Genomic DNA, 8,211 nt, shown 5'->3' with positions numbered 1-8,211 from the left:
CTCCCCCCAGTCCATTCCCCCTCCCTCTTGATACTGAAGAGCAGTCCAAATTCCCTGCCCTACAGGAAGACCAAGGTCCTCCCACTTCCATCCAGGCCCAGGAAGGTGAGCATCAAAACAGGCTAAGCTCCCACAAAGCCAGTTCATGTATTAGGATCGAAACCTAGTGCCATTGTCCTTGGCTTCTCATCAGCCTTCATTGTCCGCCATGTTCAGAGAGTCCAGTTTCAACCCATGCTTATTCAGTCCCAGTCCAGCTGGCCTTGAAGAGCTCCCAATAGATCAGTTCCACTGTCACAGTGGGTGGGTGCACGCCTCGTGGTCCTGATTTCCTTGCTCATGTTCTCCCTCCTTCTGCTCCTCATTTGGACCTTAAGAGCTCAGACCATTGCTCCAATTTGGGTCTCTGTCTCTCTCTCGATCTATCGCCAGTTGAAAGTTCCTGTGCCATTCTCCTTGGCCTCTCGTCAGCTCTCATTGTCCGCCACATTCCGAGAGTCCGGTTTTATCCCATGTTTTTTCAGTAGCAGTCCAGCTGACCTTGCTGAGCTCCCAATAGATCGGCCCCACTGTCTCAGTGGTTGGGTGCACCCCTCATGGTCCTGACTTCCTTGTTCATGTTCTCTCTCCTTCTGCTCCTCATTATAACCTTGGGAGCTCAGTCCGGTGCTCCAGTGTGGGTCTCTGTCTCTATCTCCATCCATCGCTAGATGAAGGTTCTATGGCAATATGCAAGATATTCATCAGTATGATTATAGGATAGGTTCATTTCAGGTTCCCTATCCTCAGGTGCCCCAATGAACTAACTGGGGACATTGCCCTGGGCATCTGGTAGCCATTCCAAGTTCAAGTCTCTTGCCACCCCTTAGGTGGCTCCCTTACCTAAGGTATGAGTTTCCCTGCTCCCCTATCCAACCTTCCTTTATCCCCAATCACCCCGATTCCCCCAGTTCCGCTCATCCTCTCCTTCACACTTTTCTCTCCCCATCACCCCTCATCCCCATCCCACCCCACCCCCAAGATTCCAATTTTTTGCCCATCAGTCATGTCTATTTCCCATAGCTGGGAGGATATCTATATGTTTTTCCTTGGGTTTACCCTCATGTTTAGCTTCTTTAGGATCACAAATTATAGACTCAGTGGCCCCTATCCATGGCTAGAAACCAATTATGAGTGAGTACATCCCATGTTCTTCTTTTTGGGTCTGGGTTACCTCACTCAGGATCATATTTTCTATTTCCATCCATTTGCATGCAAAATTCGAGAAGTCATTGTTTTTTACCGCAGAGTAGTACTCTAATGTGTATATATTCCACACTTTCTTCATCCATTCTTCCATTGAAGGGCATCTAGGTTGCTTCCAGGTTCTGCCTATTACAAATAATGCTGCTATGAACATAGTTGGACAAATGCTTTTGTCATATGATAGGGCATCTCTTGGGTATATTCCCAAGAGTGGTATTGCTGGGTCCAGGGGTAGGTTGATCCCAATTTTTCTGAGAAACCGCCACACTGATTTCCAAAGTGGTTGCACAAGTTTGCAGTCCCACCAGCAATGGATGAGGGTACCCCTTTCTCCACAACCTCTCCAGCAAAGGCTATCCTTGGTGTTTTTGATTTTAGCCATTCTGACAGGTGTAAGATGATATCTCAAAGTTGTTTTGATTTGCATTTCTCTGATCGCTAAGGAGGTTGAGCATGACCTTAAGTATCTTTTGGCCATTTTAACTTCTTCTGTTGAGAATTCTCTGTTCAGTTCAGTGCCCCATTTTTTAATTGGGTTAATTATCCTTTTAAAGTCTAGTTTCTTGAGTTCTTTATATATTTTGGAGATCAGACCTTTGTCTGTTGCGGGGTTGGTGAAGATCTTCTCCCAGTCAGTAGGCTGCCTTTTTGTCTTAATGACAGTGTCTTTTGCTTTACAGAAGCTTCTCAGTTTTAGGAGGTCCCATTTATTCAATGTTGCCCTTAATGTCTGTGCTGCTGGGGTTATACATAGGAAGCGATCTCCAGTGCCCATATGTTGTAGGGTACTTCCCATTTTCTCTTCTATCAGGTTCAGTGTGTTCAGATTGATATTGAGGTCTTTGATCCATTTGGACTTGAGTTTTGTGCATGGTGATAGATATGGGTCTATTTTCATTCTTCTACAGGTTGACATCCAATTGTGCCAGCACCATTTGTTGAAGATGCTTTCTTTCTTCCATTGTATACTTTTAGCTCCTTTATCAAAAATCAGTTGTTCATAGGTTTGTGGGTTAAAATCCGGGTCTTCTATACGATTCCATTGGTCGACTTCTCTGTTTTTATGCCAGTACCACGCGGTTTTCATTACTGTAGCTCTGTAATAGAGTTTGAAGTCAGGGATGGTAATGCCTCCAGAAGTTCCTTTATTGTATAAGATTGTTTTGGCTATCCTGGGTTTTTTGTTTCTCCATATAAAGTTGATTATTGTCCTTTCAAGATCTGTGAAGAATTTTGATGGGATTTTAATGGGGATTGCATTGAATCTATAAATTGCCCTTGGTAGAATTGCCATTTTTACTATGTTGATTCTCCCAATCCAAGAGCAAGGGAGATCCTTCCATTTTCTGGTATCCTCTTCAATTTCTTTCTTCAATGCCTTAAAGTTTTTGTCAAATAGATCTTTCACTTCCTTGGTTAGAGTTACCCCAAGATATTTTATGCTGTTTGTGGCTATCGTGAAAGGTGATGATTCTCTTATTTCTCTCTCTGCTTCCAGATCCTTTGTGTATAAGAGGGCGACTGATTTTTTGGAGTTGATCTTGTATCCTGCCACATTACTAAAGGCGTTTATCAGCTGTAGGAGTTCTTTGGATGAGTTTTTGGGGTCGCTCATGTACACTATCATATCATCTGCAAATAATGCAAGTTTAACTTCTTCCTTTCCAATTTGAATCCCCTTTATCCCCTTATGTTGCCTTATTGCTATTGCTAAAACTTCGAGAACTATATTGAAGAGGTATGGAGAGAGTGGACAGCCTTGGCGTGTTCCTGATTTTAGTGGAATGGCTTTAAGTTTCTCTCCATTTAATTTGATATTAGCTGTCGGCTTGCTGTATATAGCTTTAATTATATTTAGGTATGACCCTTGTATCCCTAATCTCTCCAAGACTTTTATCATAAAGGGATGTTGAATTTTGTCAAATGCTTTTTCAGCATCTAATGAAACCATCATATGGTTTTTTTCTTTCAGTTTATTTATATGATGGATTACATTGATAGATTTGCGTATGTTAAACCAGCCCTGCATCTCTGGTATGAAGCCTACTTGATCATAATGGATAATTTTTCTAATGTGTTCTTGGATTCGGTTTGCCAGAATTTTGTTGGGGATTTTTGCGTCGATGTTCATGAGTGAGATTGGCCTGTAATTCTCTTTCTTGGTTGGGTCTTTGTGTGGTTTTGGTATCAGAGTTACTGTAGCTTCATAAAAGGAATTTGGCAATGACTCTTCTGTTTCTATATTGTGAAATACATTAAGGAGAATAGGTATTAGGTCTTCTTGGAAGTTCTGGTAGAATTCCGCATTGAAACCATCTGGTCCTGGACTTTTTTTGGAAGGGAGGTTTTTGATAACAGCTTCTAATTCTTCCCGACTAACAGGTCTATTTAGATTGTTCACCTGGTCCTGGTTTAACTTTGGTAAATGGTATTTATCTAAAAAAGCGTCCATTTCTTTTACATTTTCCAGTTTTGTGGCACACAGGCTTTTGTAGTAAGATCTAATGATTCTCTGAATTTCCTCTGTGTCTGTGGTTATGTCTCCCTTTTCATTTCTGATCTTATTAATTTGCAAATTCTCTCTCTGCCGTTTGATTAGTTTGGATAGGGGTTTATCAATCTTGTTGATTTTCTCCAGGAACCAGCTTTTTGATTCATTGATTCTTTGGATTGTTTTCTGTGTTTCTATTTTGTTGATTTCAGCCCTCAGTTTGATTATTTCCAGTCTTCTACCCCTTCTAGGTGAGTCCGCTTCTTTTTTTTCTAGAGCTTTCAGGTGGGCTGTTAAGTCTCCAATGTGTGCTTTCTCTGTTTTCTTTAAGTGGGCAGTTAGTGCTATGAACTTTCCTCTCAGAACTGCTTTCATAGTGTCCCATAGGTTTGAGTATGTTGTTTCTTTATTTTCATTGTCTTCAAGGAATACTTTAATTTCTTTCTTTATTTCTTCCTTAATCCAGGTATGGTTCAGTAGTTGACTATTCAGTTTCCATGAGTTTGTAGGCTTTCTGGGGGTAGCATTGTTGCTGAATTCTAGCTTTAATCCATGGTGATCTGATAAGATACAGGTGGTTATTAATATTTTTTTGTAACTGTGGATGTTTGCTTTGTTACCGAGTATGTGGTCGATTTTTGAGAAGGTTCCATGAGCTGCAGAGAAGAAGGTATATTCTTTCCTATTTGGGTGGAATATTCTATAGATGTCTGTTAAGTCCATTTGATTCATTACCTCCATTAATTCTCTTATTTCTCTGTTAGGTTTCTGTCTACTTGACCTGTCCATTGGTGAGAGAGGAGTATTAAAGTCTCCTACTATTAATGTGTGCGGTTTGATGGCTGCCTTGAGTTTTAACAATGTTTCTTTTACGTACGTGGGTGCTTTTATATTAGGGGCATAGATATTCAGGATTGAGACTTCATCCTGATGAATTGTTCCTGTTATGAGTAGAAAATGTCCCTCTCCATCTCTCCTGATTGATTTAAGTTTGAAGTCAACTTTGTTAGAAATTAGTATGGCCACCCCTGCTTGTTTCTTAGGTCCATTTACTTGATAAGCCTTATCCCAACCCTTTACTCTGAGTAAGTGCCTGTCTTTGTGGTTGAGGTGTGTTTCTTGTAAACAGCAGAATGTTGGATCCTGTTTTCATATCCAATCTCTTAGTCTGTGCCTTTTTATAGGAGAGTTGAGTCCATTGACATTAAGTGATATTAATGACCAGTGGTTGTTAACTCCGGTCATTTTTTAAGTTGTAAATTTTGTGTGTTCCCCTTCTTTGTGTTGCGTTGGTGAAGGGTCCCTAGTTGTCTGAGATATTGTGGTCATTGTTGGACTCCTTGGTTAGTGATTTTCCTTCTATTACTTTCTGTAAGGCTGGATTTGTGGCTACGTATTGTTTAAATTTGTTTTTATCCTGGAAAATTTTGTTTTCTCCATTTATAGTGAATGAAAGCTTGGCTGGGTATAGTAGTCTGGGCTTGCATCCATGGTCTCTTAGTTTCTGCAGTACATCTATCCAGGACCTTCTGGCTTTCATGGTTTCCATAGAGAAGTCAGGTGTAAGTCTGATAGGTTTACCTTTATAAGTAACTTGGCCTTTTTCCTTTGCTGCTCTTAGTATTCTTTCTTTATTCTGTATGCTTTGTGTTTTGATTATTATATGGCGAGAGGATGTTTTTTTTTGATCCAGCCTATTCGGTGTTCTGTATGCTTCTTGAACCTTCATAGGTATATCTTTCTTTAGGTTGGAAAAGTTTTCTTCTATAATTTTATTAAATATATTTTCTGGACCGTTGAGCTGCGCTTCTTCTCCTTCTTCTATTCCTATTATTCTTAGGTTTGGTCTTTTTATTGTGTCCCATATTTCCTGAATGTTTTGTGATGAGAATTTGTTGGCCTTGCTGTTTTCTTTGATCAGCGTGTTTATTTTCTCTATGGTATCTTCAGAATCTGAGATTCTTTCTTCTATCTCTTGTATTCTGTTGGTTATGCTTGCTTCTGTAGTCTCTATTCGTTTACCTAGATTTTCCCTGTCCAGCTGGCCTTCTGTTTGTGTTTTCTTCTTTGCCTCCATTTCAGTTTTTAAGTCTTGAACTGTTTCCATTATCTGTTTGATTGTTTTTCCTTGGTTTCCTAGGGTATCATTCACTGATTTACTCAATTCTTCAAACTTTCTGTTATACTTCTCATCCATTTCTATAAGGGCATTTTTTACATGTTGTTTAAGGGCGTCAATCACTTTCATAAAGTCAATTTTATCTACTTCTTCATGATTAAGGTGTTCATGTCCACCTGTTGGGAGGTCGCTGGGTTCTGGTGGTTTCATATAGTTTTTCAGATTGTTAGGTGAATTCTTGCATTGGCGCCTGCCCATCTCTTTCTCCAAATGCTCCCCTCTGGATGTTCTTTTACCGGATCAGGTCTCCTTGCCTACTGATGTACCTTCCCAGTGATGGCTCTCTGCAGTGCTAGCTCTCCTGGTGTTCTAGTGATGTCTCTCCTTGCTTGTTGCAGGCAGGCCAGTGAAACAAAGGAAGTCTCGCCTGCCTACTTGCCCTGAGGATTTGCCGCCAGCGCCAGACAGACTGAGCTGGATGGTGTTATGTGCCCAAAGAGGAAAGGGGGCAGAAGGAAGAAGGGTTCTGGATGCAAGCTGGGTGGGACAAGAAGAGAGAGGCAGTATGCGGGGTATAGAGCCCCTGCAGGGAGCCCGGGGAGTATAGGGAGGGGGATGAGGAACTTCAGAGTTCCCTGTCCAGGGCTGCTTCCGCCTCCGCTGGTCACAAACTCACCGCACTGCTGTCTCTCCTGGTGCCGAGATCAGATCTCCGTGCAGGTTGGGTAGTTCGTAAACAAAGCGCCTACCTTGGTTGGTGCAGGCGGGCCAGTGAGACAAAGGAGGTCTCGCCTGCCTGCTTGCCCTGAGGATTTGCCCCCAGCGCCAGACAGACTGAGCTGGATGGTGTTATGTGCCCAAAGAGGAAAGGGGACAGAAGGAAGAAGGGTTCTGGATGCAAGCTGGGTGGGACAAGAAGAGCAAGTGCTCTTAATTTCTATGCCAACTCTCTAGCCCCCATTTTTTTTTTGATTATTGATTGATGTGGGAGGACCCAGCATATTATGGACCATGATGCTCCTGGGAAGGTGGCCCTGGGTTGTCCAAGAAAGCAGGCTGAGCAGGTCAGTAAACAGCATTCCTCCCCAGTCTCAATTCCATTTCATGCGCTGGATTCCTTTCATAATGGACCACAAAAGCTGTAAGATGAAACAAACCTTTTCCTCCCCCACCCTCAAAAAAAGACTGCTGGCTGAGATGATCAAGCCTCACAGAATATTCCAGTCAGGGCTTAACCATAATCCTAATTTTTTTTAGGTCCCCATAAGATTATCAGCACCCATTTGATCCTACCTTTATATTGGTTTAACTTAGCAGCCACCAGAAACAAATGTCTCTCTGCTGAAAAAAACATTCAAAGAAAACAGAATAATATGCATAATCTAGATTCTCTGTATTTTCCATCTTTATGTGGCTTATTTTTCTTTACCCCTTTAATCTATGACTATCTTTTTATATTACTTTTACAGTCTCTTTAAAGACTTTATTTCTTTTTATAATGGTCTATAGTCTTTCTCCTCTCTCTTCCAAGCCTACATAAATTTTTAAACACACTGTGTCTCGTTTAGAGGTCTTTTATGTCTGAATCTGTCCTATTGTGTATCTGAAATCCTTTTCTGATAAGTAACATTTTAAAATGGGAAGCAGTATAGTCCCTGCAGCCCTGGATGCTGGCTCTGCCTCTCTTGGCCTTTTAATATGGTGAAGGTATATCTACATCCTATATGAGCCATGCTCACTGCCCCTGCTCCAGGGACACAGTGGGTGTACGTTGCTGATTAAGCAACTTGTAGCACTCCGGTCACAAAACCCATTTAAGTGTTCCATAGCTGGACCTCCCAAAAGAGCCAGAGTTGTTCAAACTGCCAGTACAAACCAGGAAGCCTTCTTAAAGGAGCAGTGTCTTTGCTTGCAGCCAGCAAACAGCCTAACTGGGAAAAAAACTGTGGCTACCAAGAAGCTGCACTTGGTTCCCATTTTGTGGGTCTAGATTCCATCTTTTTAAGATTTCTTAGGCTTTATGCTGATGTACACTGCCAAACATTTGGCACCAGGAGACTGCATTTCATTTCCCAGCTGCTCAGACCCAAATAATCACATGGAAACCATATTATACTTGTAGATAGATCTATCTCTATCTCTCTCTCTTTGGGGTTGATAATAGAACAGGAGATAATTGTTATTGAGAACAATTACATAATTCATTCATATATCATAATGAGACAGGAAAGCATTACCCACATAAAATGTGACATAAACTTTCTCTCATATATCTTTTAGTAGGTGAGGCTTGATAGTCATGACAGCTTAAAAGCCAAAGGAGGGCACTCTTAGGAAGCAGAGAAAATTGCCCATC

Source organism: Chionomys nivalis, chromosome 1, assembly GCF_950005125.1.
Source record: "Chionomys nivalis chromosome 1, mChiNiv1.1, whole genome shotgun sequence".
In the NCBI taxonomy this organism is placed as follows: Eukaryota; Metazoa; Chordata; class Mammalia; order Rodentia; family Cricetidae; genus Chionomys; species Chionomys nivalis.
This window is presented reverse-complemented; position numbering follows the sequence as displayed.